Genomic DNA, 14691 nt, shown 5'->3' on the forward strand with positions numbered 1-14691 from the left:
CCTTTTTATACTGCTATCTGTATAAATGAGTACATGTGATACCCATCTCTTTCCCAGGATGTGCTGTGCTTGGAAGAACAGTCCTGACCTGAAACATCACTTATCCGTTCTCCAGAGATGATGCCTGACCCGCTGAGTTACCCCAGAAATTTGTGCCCCTTTATGTGGTAAGTGCTTCACAACTAATGAATTATTTTCAAGTAAATTCACTGTTATGTAAACAAATGCAGTTCAAGTTCAAATTTATTTGTCACATGCACCATTAGGTGCAATGAAATGTAATTTACCATGCAGTGTTACAATTAAAAAAGGACACAATACACAACATAATTCAACACAGACATCCACCACAGCATTCTTCACTGTGGTGGAAGGCAATACAGTTCAGACAGTCCTCCTCCTCCCTTGTTCACCCGTGGTCAGGACCTTGACCCTCCATAGTCGCCACTACGGACGGCCCAATGCTCAAGCCCTCTGGTCGGGATGGTCGGAACAGGTCGAGCACACTCCACGGCCTGGAGCTCCCAAATCAGCCACCTCCTTACGCGGCTTTCAGATGTTGTAGGCGACAGGCCGGCGGTCGCAGCACTTCTCCGGCGACCCCTGGCGAGGGATCGCCCGCTCCATGCCTGCCGCCAGAAGTTCCACAGACCGAGGCTCCAAGATGTTGTAGGCTGCAGCGCTTCTCCAGCGATTCACGGCAAGGGGGCCCGCGATGTTACAGTCCCCGCTGCGCCGCCGCTGAAGCTCGGGGCCCGACTCCAGGAAAGGCCGCACCACGAGGATGGGCGAAGAAGCTACAAGGAAGAAAGTCACCTGTCGAGGTAGGTGCCTGAAAAACGGTTTCTCTATTTCCCCACCACCACCCACCACCACACAACACACAGAGAAACACTAAAACATACTTTTGGACATACTAAAAAAGACAAAAAAAGTCGAAACAACCAACCTGCTGCAGTCGAGACAGTCGACTCACAGCGCCACCGGAACCAGAATTTCCACATAAATGCCTCAAACAGCAAAGAGGTGAGTAATGATTATGATTTTGATTAAAAAGGATCCAAGTTCTACACGCTGTAAGAATTACTAATTAATGGCAAATGTCAAAACAGCGCATTAATGAAAAACAAGATGCCTTTTATAATGCATTCGTTCAGCGATATTATCGATCTGAATTATCACAGATTTTGATGTGCAAAGGTTTCTAGTTTGGATGCAATCTAGTGGTCGTGGTCAAAACATCAGTGTATTTTTTGATGAAACTTGTGACTACCGAAGTATTCTCATTCAGGTTGATGAAGTGATCTTGAATATGACCTAGTCGACCGACTCAAGGCAGTTTTGAAGTAGACGATCGGCTTCCTCAGACCACCGCTGTATTACTCCCGAGTCTCGTGCTTCAACCTCTGGCTGAACCAGATCCGACAGAAAAGCTGGCAGAACCAGATCCGACAGAAAATCAGACTGCCTAAAATGAGGGTGCGGGATAGTGTGATTAGCGGACTTGGGGCTGTAGCAGCGATCAAGAGACTTAACACCCCAAGTGGGGCAGATGGTATTTGGGGAGTATGTTTGTCAATTAGCTTGATTGAAGTTACTGGTGGTGATGAACAGGGTTTGCTATTTCATCAGCGAAGCATAATTTGTTCAGTGCCACCTTGGCGCTAGTTTGGGTGGTATGCAGATGGCCAACAAGATGGAAAAATCTAGTTCCCTCAGTATATAAAAGATTGTGTCATTTTATGAACAAGTATTCTACATCTGGGGAGCAGAATTGAGCTAAGAATTGGTGTACCCAAAACTTTGAACATTAAGCAGATACCATCACTTTTCCCCTTGTCTCAGGATCTTGTTTAGTCCATACTTGGTTGTATAGCAGTGTTAAGCTAGTCAGGGATAAGCAAGCCATCCTTCGGTGAAACAAAGAACACAACCTTGCACTAAGTTTGTTAAGCTTGTTCTTTAGTGATTGAACATTAGTTAGAAGTTGGGTAGGGCGGCTGTTGTGTTGCCCATCGGTTCAGCTGCACTTGGAGCTCCCTATCCCCTACCTCCATGTTTTCCTCACACTCACATCTCTGCGGTAGCGTCAAGTATAATAGAAATCCGTCAATCACCATTTCCTTTGAAATATGGTTGATAAAACTTTCAGCAGTGGAACTAATGACTTTCAATGTTGGAATGGATAAATAAGCAAAAAAGTATCACAAGAGGAGCTTCATGTAAAGTGTTGCCATTCTGCAGCACCATCTTGATCCTTCAAATAATGAATGCATTGTTTATTATGAAGTAACTACATTTAGACCATGGAAGAGTTTAGAATTAATGAGCATAACAACCTCAAGCCACGATGCCTTAAGCCAGTTGCCAGGACTTGAAGGCCCAAGCTACACGGAGAGTTTGGACAGGATAGGACTTTATTCTTTGGAACGCAAGAGGCTGAGGGGTGATCTTATAGAGGTGTATAAAATCACAAGGGAAATAGATTGGGTGAATGCAGCGTCTTTTACCCATGGGATCGGAATCAAGAATCAGAGCATATAGTTTAAGGCGAGAGGGAGAAATTTAATAGGTCCGAAGGGCAACTTTTTCCACATAGATGGTAACAAAGTGATGCAGAACGAGATGCAAGAGGAGGAAGTTGAGGCAGGTACTATAATAACACTTAAAATTTGGACAGGTACAATTGATCAGAAAGATATAGAGGGATATGGGCCAGACATGGGCGGGTAGGATTAGTGCAGTTGGGACATCTTCGTCGGCATAGGGAAGTTGGACCCAAAGGTCTGATTCGATGCTGTATGACAAGCCAGTTTTACGATTTGACTGCCTCACCTTTACAATCCCAGCTACCCTTGATTATCAGAAAAAAATTACCTCTGCCTAAAAAATAGTTCAAATATAATCTGCTTCTACTACACCAGCAAAGAAAAAGAACTTTCACATAATTTACCTTAAAAAGAGGACCCATCATTTTTTTACCTCTAGTTTTAGATCATCCCACAAAATACTTGTCCATATCCACCCTGTCAAGCTCTCCGGATCTTCCGTTTCAGACAAGCCCCCTAACTCCGAGATAGTTTATTAGAACAGCTTGCAGTGGAGCCTACCAGTGGATAAGGCAATTCTAGATTTAGTATTATGCAATGAACCAGATTTAACAAGAGAACTTGAGGTAAAGTAACCACAAGGCGTTAGTGACCACAATATGATTAGAGGTAGACAAGCTGGAGAAACTCAGCGGGTGAGGCAACATCTTTGGAGCCACGGAATGTGTGGCGTTTCGGGTCGAGACCCTTCTTCAGACTGATGTGGGGGTGCACCTGAAGAAGCATCGCCCATTCCTTCGCCCCATAGATGCTGCCTCACCCGCTGAGTTTCTCCAGCTTTTTGTCTACCTTCGATTTTTCCAGCATCCGCAGTTCTTTCTTAAACAATATGATAAGATTTAACCTCAAATTTAACGTCCTTTAATTCTGAGACTATGACCTACTAGTGGAAACATGTTCTCTCCCTGCACTGGAGACCCGACCTTTTCTCGTCGGGTTTCCGTTGTCGTTGGGGCCGCAACGAGGAGCGGCCTCCAACAGGAAGAAGCCGGGGACTCTGGTGCCGACGACTCACCTCACCGTCGCGGGGCTGGCCGAGTCCGGAACGGGTGGAGCGGTGGAGGAGCGCTGCTGCTGCTGCTGCTGCTGCCCGACCGGAGAGTCGGAGGCCCCAACGACAGGTCTGTGGACGGCGGCATCGGGAGCCCGCGGCTCCCTGGAGGGAGACCGCTTTTCAGGGCTCTCGCAACGGCGACTTCCCCCGCCCGAGTTGCGGGGTCGAAGAGCTTCTGGAGCGGGGCCTACATCACCGCCCCGCGCGGCTGGAATGGCCGCGGGACTATGCGAGCGCACACCGGGGGCTCTAACACCTAGACCCGGTGTGCGACCTTGCACCACCCGGCGTGGCTTTAATGGCCGCGGGACAATTGCCATCGCCAGCCGGGGGCTTTGACTTTGACTCTGACATCGGGGGGGGAGAGAGTGCAGTGGAGAAATAAGTTTATTTGGCCTTCCATCACAGTGATGTGATGGATGTTTATGTAAATTATGTTGTGTCTTGGGTCTATGTGTTTGTATGTATGGCTGCAGAAACGGCATTTCGTTTGGACCTCAAGGGGTCCAAATGACAATAAATGTATCTTATCTTATCTTATCTTATCTTATCTACTAGTGGAAACATGCACTCCACATCCAGTCTATCCAAGCCTTTTACTATTTGGTAAGTTTCAATGAGGGTCCCACTCATCCTTCTAAACTCTAGCGAGTTCATGCCTAGTGCCATCAAACGCTCATCACGTGTTAACCCACTCATTCTTGTACAGCTCCTCTGTACCCTCTCCAGAGCCAGTGTATCCTTCCTCAGATATAGTGCCCAAAATTGCTCACAATACTCCAATTGCTGCCTGACCAGCACTTTAGAGCTTCAGCATTACATCCCTGTTTTGTATTCTAGTCCTCTTAAAATAAACGCTAGCAAATTAAGCGACTTGCAAATTAACATTTTGGGAACCCTGCACCATCACTCCCGTCCCTTTGCGCCTCCGATTTCTGGATTCTCTCCCCAATTAGAAAATAGTATTCCTACTACCAAAATGCATGATTCCACACTATGCTACACTATATTCCATCTGTCACCTCTGCCCACTCTCCCAATCTGTTCAAGTCCTTCTGCAGAGTCCCTGCTTTCTCTACACAATCTGCCACTTCACCTATTTCCGTATCATCTGCAAACTTGGCCACAAAGCCTTCAATCATCTCGTCCAAATCATTAATATACAACGACCCAGTAGCGACCCCTGTGGAACTCCACTGGTCACTGGCAGCCAACCAGAAAAGGCCTCCTTGACTGCCTCTCTTTGCCTTCTGCCATTCAGCCAACCGGTTATCCATGCTGGTATCTGCCCTTTGATACCATGGGTTCTCATCGTCTTTCCCAGCCTCGTGTGGCACCTTATCAAAGGTTTTCTGAAAATCTAGGAAAACAACATCCACCGACTCTCCTTTGTCTGTCCTGCTATTTACATCTTCAAAGAATTCCAGCAGATTCATCAGGCAAAATCTCCCCTTCATAAAACCATACTGACTTTGGCATATTTTATCATGAACTTCTAACTACTCTGTAACCTCATCCTTTATAATGGACTCTAAAATCTTACCAACCACTAAAGTCAAACTAACCGGCCTAGTTTCTATTATTCTGCTTTGCTCCCTTCTTGTCCTGCGGGGTAATATTGGCAATTTTGCCACTTGTCTGGAACTACTCCTGACTCCAGTGATTCTTGAAATATCACTAATGCCTCCGCAATCTCTAAAGCCACCTCTTTCAGAACCCCAGGGCGCAATCCATCTGGTCCACGTGACTTATCCACCTTCAGTCCTTTCAGCTTCCCAAGCACCTTCTCCTTAGTAATAGCCACTCCTCTAACTTCCACCACCTGACTTGAATTTCAGGCACATTGCTGGTGTTGTTGCTGAAATATATACGTCCAGATTCCGGAACAGCTTTTTCCTCACTGCTATCAGCTCTTGAATGGACCGCTAATAAGTTACGGGTGTGAACAACATTTTCACCACCGGGTCAGAAAATTCACATTCAATTTAATTCCCATTCTAGAGACTTGATCACAGAAATGGCACAATGAAGCGGGTGAATATTCCCGGTGCTACTGTTTCAAAGGAAAGGAGGAGAGTGCTGCCCTGTGCAAAGGTCGGTATTAATAAGGCAGACATTAATTGCCCATCCTTACCTGTACCTTTTCAGGTATGTTTTCAACTGTACTTTTCCTCACTGTTCGTAGTGAACTACACTTCTCCTGGTGAACGCGTTTCAACAAGAGGCCTAAAAAACCTATCATACTCTCGTCAGTCATAAATAGTTATCCAATCCAGTCTTTTAGTTTGTTGTTATTTTCTAAGTGAGTAAGAAGCATTTTCTAAGTGAGCTGCGTCTTTGGGATGTGGGAGGAAACCCACACACTTGCAAGGAGAATGCGCAAATTCAACACAGACTGTGCCCGAGGATAGGATGGAACACAAATCTCTGGCGTGTGAGGCAGCAAGTCCACCAGCTGTGCCACTATATTTTATTTTCCAACACACAAAAAATTATACGTTGATAACTTTGGTTACTAAAAAAAAGAAACTATCCATTTTCAGTCTTAAATCTCTAAGTTACGCTATGTCCCCCTTTACAGCTACTGTATGTTTAAATTCAGTACAAGACTATGGGGCAGTACGTTGGTCATAACGTTGCTGCCTAAAATAGCCAGACACGGAATTGATCCTGAATATGGGTGCTGTCTGTATAGTTTGCTCCTTTTCTCTTTGATCGCATGAGTTTTCTCCGGATGCTCTTGTTTCCTTCCAAATTCCAAAGGTGTCCAGTTTAAACCAGCATTTGGACGAGGGAATTGAATGCAACATCTCCAAGTTTGCGGATGACACAAAGCTGGGGGGCAGTGTTAGCTGTGAGGAGGATGCTAGGAGGCGGCAAGATGACTTGGATAGGCTGGGTGAGTGGGCAAATGCATGGCAGATGCAGTATAATGTGGATAAATGTGAGGTTATCCACTTTGGTGGCAAAAACAGGAAAGTAGATTATTATCTGAATGGTGGCCGCTTAGGAAAGGGGGAGATGCAACAAGACCTGGGTGTCATGGTACACCAGTCATTAAAAGTAGGCATGCAGGTGCAGCAGGCAGTGAAGAAAGCGAATGGTATGTTAGCATTCATTGCAAAAGGATTTGAGTATAGGAGCAGGGAGGTTCTACTGCAGTTGTACAGGGTCTTGGTGAGACCATACCTGGAGTATTGCGTACAGATTTGGTCTCCTAATCTGAGGAAGGACATTCTTGTCATAGAGGGAGTACAGGGAAGGTTCGCCAGACTGATTCCTGGGATGTCAGGACTTTCATATGAAGAAAGACTGGATAGACTTGGCTTGTACTCGCTAGAATTTAGAAGATTGAGGGGGGATCTTATAGAAACTTACAAAATTCTTAAGGGGTTGGACAGGCTAGGTGCAGGAAGATTGTTTCCGATGTTGGGGAAGTCCAGAACAAGGGGGTCACAGTTTAAGGATAAAGGGGCAATCTTTTAGGACTGAGATGAGAAAAACATTTTTTACACAGGGAGTGGTGAATCTCTGGAATTCTCTGCCACAGAATATAGTTGAGGCCAGTTCATTGGATATATTTAAGAGGGAGTTAGATGTGGTCCTTGTGGCAAAAGAGATCAGGGGCATTGAGAGAAAGCAGGTACAGGATACTGAGTTGGATGATCAGCCATGATCATATTGAATGGCGGTGCAGGCTCGAAGTGCCGAATGGCCTGCTCCTGCACCTATTTTCTATAGTTCTATGTTTCTAACATGCTGTATGAAATCTTATGAACCATCTCCCAAAGAAAACATACCAAATCCGCTGGGTCTTCTGTCAGACAGCACAGAACAGGCCCTTGGGCCAACCCGTCCATGCCATCGAAGAGTTTACGAAGGAACTGCAGATGCTGGAAAATCGAAGGTACACAAAAATGCTGGAGAAACTCAGCGGGTGCAGCAGCATCATCTATGGAGCGAAGGAAATAGGCAACGTTTCGGGCCGAAACCCTTCCACAATATTCTGTTGTGCTGCAGCAATGCAAGAATTGTCATGTGTCCTATCTGGGACACATGACAATAAACTCTCTTGAATCGTGAACTTCAGTGTTTTAAATGCTCTCTCGCACCTGATTTATTAAAGTTAAGAAAAAGACTGCATCCATCCTGTTTATGCCATTCATGATTTATACTCTTCTGAAAGATCATCCCCTCAGTCTCCTCCAGTCCAAGGAATAGTTATCTACTCCACTGGTTCCACCTTGGATAACCCCTTATATGTTTACTTCCCTTCTTATCTTTCTTTATGGCAATAGTTTTACTATCCAGTAACAATCTCATATCTCTGCACTCTCTCCTTTCCAATTAGATTTTTGCAATGACTATTCTGTATTCATGCTACGACTGACAGCGCTACTGTACTATTAAATGCCTTCAGTTATTAAAAGGAAACCCTTTTAACCACCCACCCCCCCCCCCCCCCCCCCCACTGTGACATACCGACGACCTTTCTACCGCGCTGACCCCAGGCCCAACTTTCTCTAGCTACTGGTGCTGCTTCCCTCTCTCAGGTTGCCAACATCCCCAACAAGCCTTCTCTCCATCTCCTGCAGGCCCCTCTCCCCTATTCCACATACTCCCTGTCCCATCTCCCTTCTCTCACCATCTCAGTCCCTCTCTCTCTCTCCTGCCCTCAGGCCCTCTCTCTCCTCCACCCCCACACCACTCTCAGGCCCTTTCTCTCCTCTCCCCCCATCAGGCCCTCTCTCCCCCTCCACTCCCAGGCCATCTCCTCTCTCCCCCCCCCCCCCCCAGGCCCACTCTCTCTCTCCCCCCCCCATCAAGCCCTCTCCCCCCCCCAGGCCATCTCTCTCTCCCTCTCTCCACCCCCCCCAGTCAGGCCCTCTCTCCTCTCCCCCTACCCCCAGGTCCCTCTCTCTCTCTCTCCCCCCACCCCCAGGCCCTCTCTCTCTCCCCCCCCCACCCCCAGGCCCTCTCTCTCTCTCCCAACACCCCCAGGCCCTCTCTCTCTCTCCCAACACCCCCAGGCCCTCTCTCTCTCTCTCCCACCACCCACAGGCCCTCTCTCTCTCCCTCACCACCAGGCCCCCTCTCTCTCTCCTCTCACCACCAGGCCCCCTCTCTCTCTCTCTCCCACCACCCCCAGGCCCTCTCTCTCTCTCCCCCCCACCCCAGGCCCTCCCTCTCTCCCCCACCCCCAGACCCCCTCTCTCTCTCCCCCCACCCCTCTCTCTCTCTCTCTCCCCCACTTACAGGCCCTCTCTCTCTCCCACCACCCCCAGGCCCTCTCTCTCCCGCCTACCACCCCCAGGCCCTCTCTCTCTCTCTCTGTCCCCCACCCCCAGGCTCTCTCTCTCTCTCTCCCCCCCCCCCTCTCCCTCTCTCTCTCTCTCTCTCTGTCCTCTCTCTCTCTCTCTCTCTCTCTCTCTCTCCCCCTGCCCCCCCCTCCTCCCTCTCTCTCTCTCTCCCCCTCTCTCTCTCTCCCTCTCTCTCTCTCTCTCTCTCTCCCCCTCTCTCTCTCTGCCCCCCCCCCCCCCCTCTCTCCCTCCCTCTCTCTCTCTCTCTCTCTCTCTCTCTCTCTCTCTCTCTCTCTCTCTCTCTCTCTCTCTCTCTCCCCCCGCCCCAGGCCCTCTCTCTCTGTCTCCCCCCCACCCCCCAGGCCCTCTCTCTCTCTCTCTCTCTCTCTCTCTCTCCCCCCCACCCCCAGGCCCTCTCTCTCTCTCTCCCCCCCCCCCAGGCCCTCTCTCTCTCTCTCCCCACCCGCTCCCCCAGGCCCTCTCTCTCCCACACCCCCCAGGCCCTCTCTCTCTCTCTCTCCCCCTCCCTCTCTCCCCTCTCCCCCCCTTCTCCCCCTCACTCTCTCTCTCTCTCTCTCTCTCTCACTCTCTCTCTCTCCCCCAGGCCCTCTCTCTCTCTCCCCACCCCCAGGCCTCTCTCTCTCTCTCTCCCCCCCCCCCCCCCCCCCCCCCAGCCCCTCTCTCTCTGCTCTCCCCCCAGCCCCAGGCCCTCTCTCTCTCTCTCTCCCACCCCTAGGCTCCTCTCCCCTCTCTCTCCTCCCCCCCCCCCCCAGGCCCTCTCTCTCTCTCTCCACTCTCTCTCTCTCTCTCTCACTTCCTCTCTCTCTCTCTCTCTGTGCGCCCTCTCTCTCTCTCTCTCTCCCCCCACCCCCAGGCCATCTCTCTCTCTGTCCCCCCCACCCCCAAGCCCTCTCTCTGTCCAATCCCCGAGCACGACCTTGGCCTTGGCGCATCTCCGGGTTGGGAGGCCCGGCGCCTCGCCTGACGACGGAGAGGCTTCATTTCACCACAGCGGGAACGGCTCCCTCCACCCGTCCGGCCGGCCCGGCACACGGGGAACAATAAAAAAACGCACATCGATTGCTTGCCTCAGACACAAGGTTTAAACGACGAGTAACAAGAGACGGCCGGAGCGGGAGCGGCGGCGGCCCTGACTCCCCACTCACCCTCACCGTCCACACTCCCTCATTCACTAACCCTCCCTCACCCCTCACTCTCTCCCTTCCATTCGCCCCCCACCCTCCCTCATTCGCCCCCCCTCCCCCCGATCCCCCTTCCCTCCCTTTCTCTCTCCCTCCCGCCGACCACAGGCGCTTACCCCGGGGCTCGAGCGGAGCATGGAGCACGACCTTGGTGCCGAGAAGGAGGAGTGGAGAAAGTGTGGGGGCTGTCCCCGGTGCCGGGGTGTGGCGCCAGCGGCTGCTGTTGCTGTTGTTGTTGTTGTTGTTGGTGTCGGTGCCGCCGCCGTCGGTCCGTCCGTCCGTCCGCAGGCGCTCGCGCTCCGCCTCCTCCCGCGCTTCCAACCGCCGCCCGCCCGCCCAGCCCCCACCGACACGCGCATGCGCGACCCCGGCATCATGGTCACCAACAACACCCCCCACCCACCACCACGGCCGTCAGCCCGCGCATGCGCGACCCCGGCATCAGCACCTCCCCCTCCCGCTGCAAGCAGCCCCGCCCCATTGGCCCTCACCCTCCGACCACCCAATCAGGCGGCTCGTCTCATCCACGCTTCGGGCTCCCACCCCCTCCCCCCCACCCAGCTCCACTGCAAGGGAGATAGGGCGTATTCACAGCCGCCATCTTGGAGGTGACCTTTTACCCCCCCCTTCTTCTCTCAATAGACAGTAGGTGCAGGAGTAGGCCATTCGGCCCTTTGAGCCAGCACCGCCATTCAATGCAATCTGCCATGATCACATTGAATGGAGGTGCTGGCTCGAAGGGCCGAATGGCCCCCTCCTGCACCTATTGTCTATTGTCTATTATGGCTGATCATCCCCAATCAGTACCCCGTTCCTTCCGTCTCTCCCCATATCCCCTGACTCCGCTATCCTTAAGAGCCCGATCTAGCTCTCTCTTGAAAGTATCCAGAGAACCTGCCTCCACCACCCTCTGAGGCAGAGAATTCCACAGACTCACAACTCGCTGTGTGAAAAAGTGTTTCATCATCTCCGTTCTAAATGGCTTGCCCCTTATTCTTAAACTGTGGCTCCTGATTCTGGACTCCCCCAATATCGGGAACATGATTCCTTGACCCAAAACATCACAGATTCCTTCGCTCCAGAGATGCTGCCTGACCCGCTGAGTTACCTGCCTCTAGCATGTCCAAACCCTTAATAATCTTATCCCATCCCCCATCCCCCAGCCTTCGGGCTCCTCCTCCTTTTCCCTTTCTTGTCCCCGCCCACCCCCGCCCCCGATCAGTCTGAAGAAGGGTTTCGGCCCGAAACGTTGCCTATTTCCTTCGCTCTATAGATGCTGCTGCACCCGCTGAGTTTCTCCAGCTTTTTGTGTAACCCTTAATAATCTTAGGTGGACAAAAGTGCGGGAGAAACTCAGCGGATGAGGCAGCATCTATGGAGCGAAGGAAATAGGCAACGTTTCAGGCCGAAAACCCTTCTTCAGACTGATGTAGGGTGGGGGGTGGGGGGGGGGGGGGGGGCAGGGAGAAGAAAGGAGAAAGGAAGAGGAGGAGCCAGAGGGTTGACGGAGAGCTGAGAAGGGGAGGAGACAGCAAGGCTACCGGAAATTGGAGGTCAATGTTCATGCCGCTAGGATGCAAACTGCCCAATGAGGTGCTGCTGCTCCAATTTCCGGTGGTGCTCACTCTGGCCATGGAGGAGGCTCAGGACAGAAAGGTCGGATTTGGAATGGGAGGGGGGAGTTGAAGTGCTGAGCCACGGGGAGATCAGGTTGGTTAATGCGGACCGAACGGAGGTGTTCGGCAAAACAATCGCCAAGCCTACGCTTGGTCTCACCGATGTAGATCAGCTGACATCTAGAGCAGCGGATGCAATAGATGAGATTGGAGGAGGTGCATGTGAACATCTGTCGCACCTGGAACAACTGCTTGGGTCCTTGAATGGAGTCGAGGGGGGAGGTAAAGCGACAAGTGTAGCATCTCTAGCGGTTGCAAGATAAAGTGCCCAGGGAGGGGGTGGTGCGGGAGGGAAGGGAAGAATTGGCCAGGTAGTTACGGAGGGAGCGGTCTTTGTGGAAAGCAGACAGGGGGGGGAGATGGGAAGATGTGGCGAGTGGTGGGGTCACGTTGGAGGTGGCGAAAATGACAAGAGGACAATTTGTTGTACGTGACGGCTAGTGGGGTAGATGAGAGAGACCAGTGTTGCGGGGTATTGAAGAGACCCTGGTGAGAGCCTCATCTGTAGTAGGGGAGGGGAACCCCCGTTCCCTGAAGAATGAGGACATTTCCAATGCCCTGGTGTGGAACACTTCATCCTGGGAGCAAATGCGGCGCAGACGGAGGAATTGGGAGTAGGGGATGGAGTCCTTACAGGAAGCAGGGTGGGAAGAAGTGTGGTCTAGATAGCCATGGGAGTCAGTGGGTTTATAGTGGATGTCGGTCAGAAGTCTATCACCTGCGATGGAGATAGTGAGGTCAAGAAATGGTAGGGAAGTGTCGGAAATGGTCCAGGAGTATTTGAGTGCCGGATGCAAGTTAGTGGTGAAGTGGATGAAGTCAGTGAGTTGTGTGTGGGGGCAGGAGGTAATGCAAATCATTCGTCGATGTAGCGGAGGTAGAGGTCGAGGATGGGGCCCTGGTACGTCTCGAACAAGGATTGTTTGATGTACCCTACAAAGAGGCAGGCATAGCTGGGGCCCATACGCGTGCCCATAGCTACGCCTTGTATTTGGAGGAAATGGGAGGAGTCAAACGAAAAGTTATTAAGGGTAAGGACCAGCTCCGCTAGGCGGAGGAGAGTATCTGTAGATGGGGATTGGTTGGTTCTCCGGTCAAGGTAGAACCGGAGGGCTTTGAGACCCTCCTGGTGGGGGATGGAGGTGTAGAGTGACTGGACGTCCTTGGTGAAGATGAGCGGATGGGGGCCTAGAGAACGGAATGCCCGGAGACGACGGAGAGTGTCTGAGGTGTCTTGAACATAGGTAGGGAGGGATTTAACCAGGGGGGATAGGATGGAGGCGAGGTATGTGGAAATAAGTTCTAAATTCCACAGTATACAAGCCCAGCCGCTCCATTCTTTCAGCATATGACAGTCCCGCTGTCTCGGGAATTAACCTGGTGAACCTACGCTGCACTCCCTCAATAGCAAAAATGTCCTTCCTCAAACTCGGAGATCAAAACTGCACACAATACTCCAGGTGTGGTCTCACTAGGGCCCTGTACAACTGCAGAAGGATCTCTTTCCTCCTATACTCAACTCCTCTTGTTATAAAGGCCAACATGCCATTCGCTTTCTTCACTGCCTGCTCTACCTGCATGCTTACTTTCATTGACTGATGAAAAAGGACCCCCAGATCCCGTTGTACTTCCCCTTTTCCCAACTTGACTCCATCTAAACAATAATCTCCCTTCCTGTTTTTTACCTACCAAAGTGGATAACCTCACATTTAAACATTAGCTACCCTCCAAACCACTGGAACTGATCCTGAATCTATAGAACATTGGAAAATGATCACCAATGTTTCCATGGTTTGTAGAGCCAATTCCTTAAGTACCCTGGGATGCAGACCATCAGGCCCAGTGGATTTATCAGCCTTCTGTCCCATCAGTCTACCCGACACCCGCTGCCTCACCTGCTGAGTTCCTCCAGCATTTTTGTCTACACGAGTACAATGTCACCATGTACAAGTACAGCAGGTAGTGCCGAATATATGGGCCTTCAAGGCCAAGATAAGACTCCATCTTTTTTAAGAGCTTGCAGATTCAGGATGTTTATTTTTCCCCAGCTGTTATCAGGCAACTAAACGGTTCTCTCATCAGCTGGAGTGCAGTCCTGATCTCCTACCTCCACCTATCACCCCACAGCATCTCAGTCACTATCCCACCTCACCTGGACCCACCTATTATTCCCAGCTCATGTCCCAGCCCTTCTCTTTGTACAGGCTATTTCGCCTCCACACTCTTGCCGTGAAGCATTTATCTGTACCTCATTGGGGACCTTTGAACTAGGGTTGCCAACTTTCTCACTCCCAAATAAGGGGCAAAAGGTCAAAATACGGGACAAATTCCTGACGGCAATTCGCGACAAATTCCCGACTTGGCCGTGGCTGGGTGGATGATGAGTTGGCCCGGGTGCTGGACTGCACATAAAGCCTTGCCGGCGGGCCAGCTGAGGAGTTTTGGCCCGGGCCGCACGGCGTCGTGCACAAAGTCCGGCGCCCCATCCAACTCTTGAAACCGATGATCGGCCATGAGAAGGAGGGGGTGGTGGTGTCGGCGGTAGACGAAGGACCGAAGGTCGGACAGCTGGCCGGGCTGCCGACCGACGGGGCCGCGAGTGAGGCGCTGCTGCTGCACTCCATGGGCTGCACTACGGCGGGACAGGTGAGATGCCGCCGGATGCAGCGCTCCGACCCGAAAGTCTCCTTGTCACAAGTAGTAGCAATCAAATACGGGATAAGGGCGGTCCAGTACGGGACAAACCAATTTAGCCCAAAATATACGGGATGGCCCGGCTAATACGGGACAGTTGGCAACCCTAGGTTGAACTATCTTTAATCAGTGGGAAAAAAAGGAAAAAGAGAGAAT

At 51.1% G+C, this 14691-nt stretch overlaps 1 protein-coding gene across 1 annotated transcript in view; it reads right to left on the reverse strand.

The window, feature by feature from the left end:
• dicer1 (dicer 1, ribonuclease type III) overlaps window positions 1-10464 on the reverse strand; it is a 114298-nt gene extending 103834 nt beyond the window's left edge. The window contains exon 1 of the mRNA XM_055640240.1: window positions 10282-10464. The gene's annotated coding sequence lies outside the window, so the exon portion shown is untranslated. The remainder of the gene's footprint in view (window positions 1-10281) is intronic.
• Between the last annotated feature and the right edge of the window lie 4227 nt (window positions 10465-14691).

The sequence above is a fragment of the Leucoraja erinacea genome, chromosome 9 (assembly GCF_028641065.1).
Source record: "Leucoraja erinacea ecotype New England chromosome 9, Leri_hhj_1, whole genome shotgun sequence".
In the NCBI taxonomy this organism is placed as follows: domain Eukaryota; kingdom Metazoa; phylum Chordata; class Chondrichthyes; order Rajiformes; family Rajidae; genus Leucoraja; species Leucoraja erinaceus.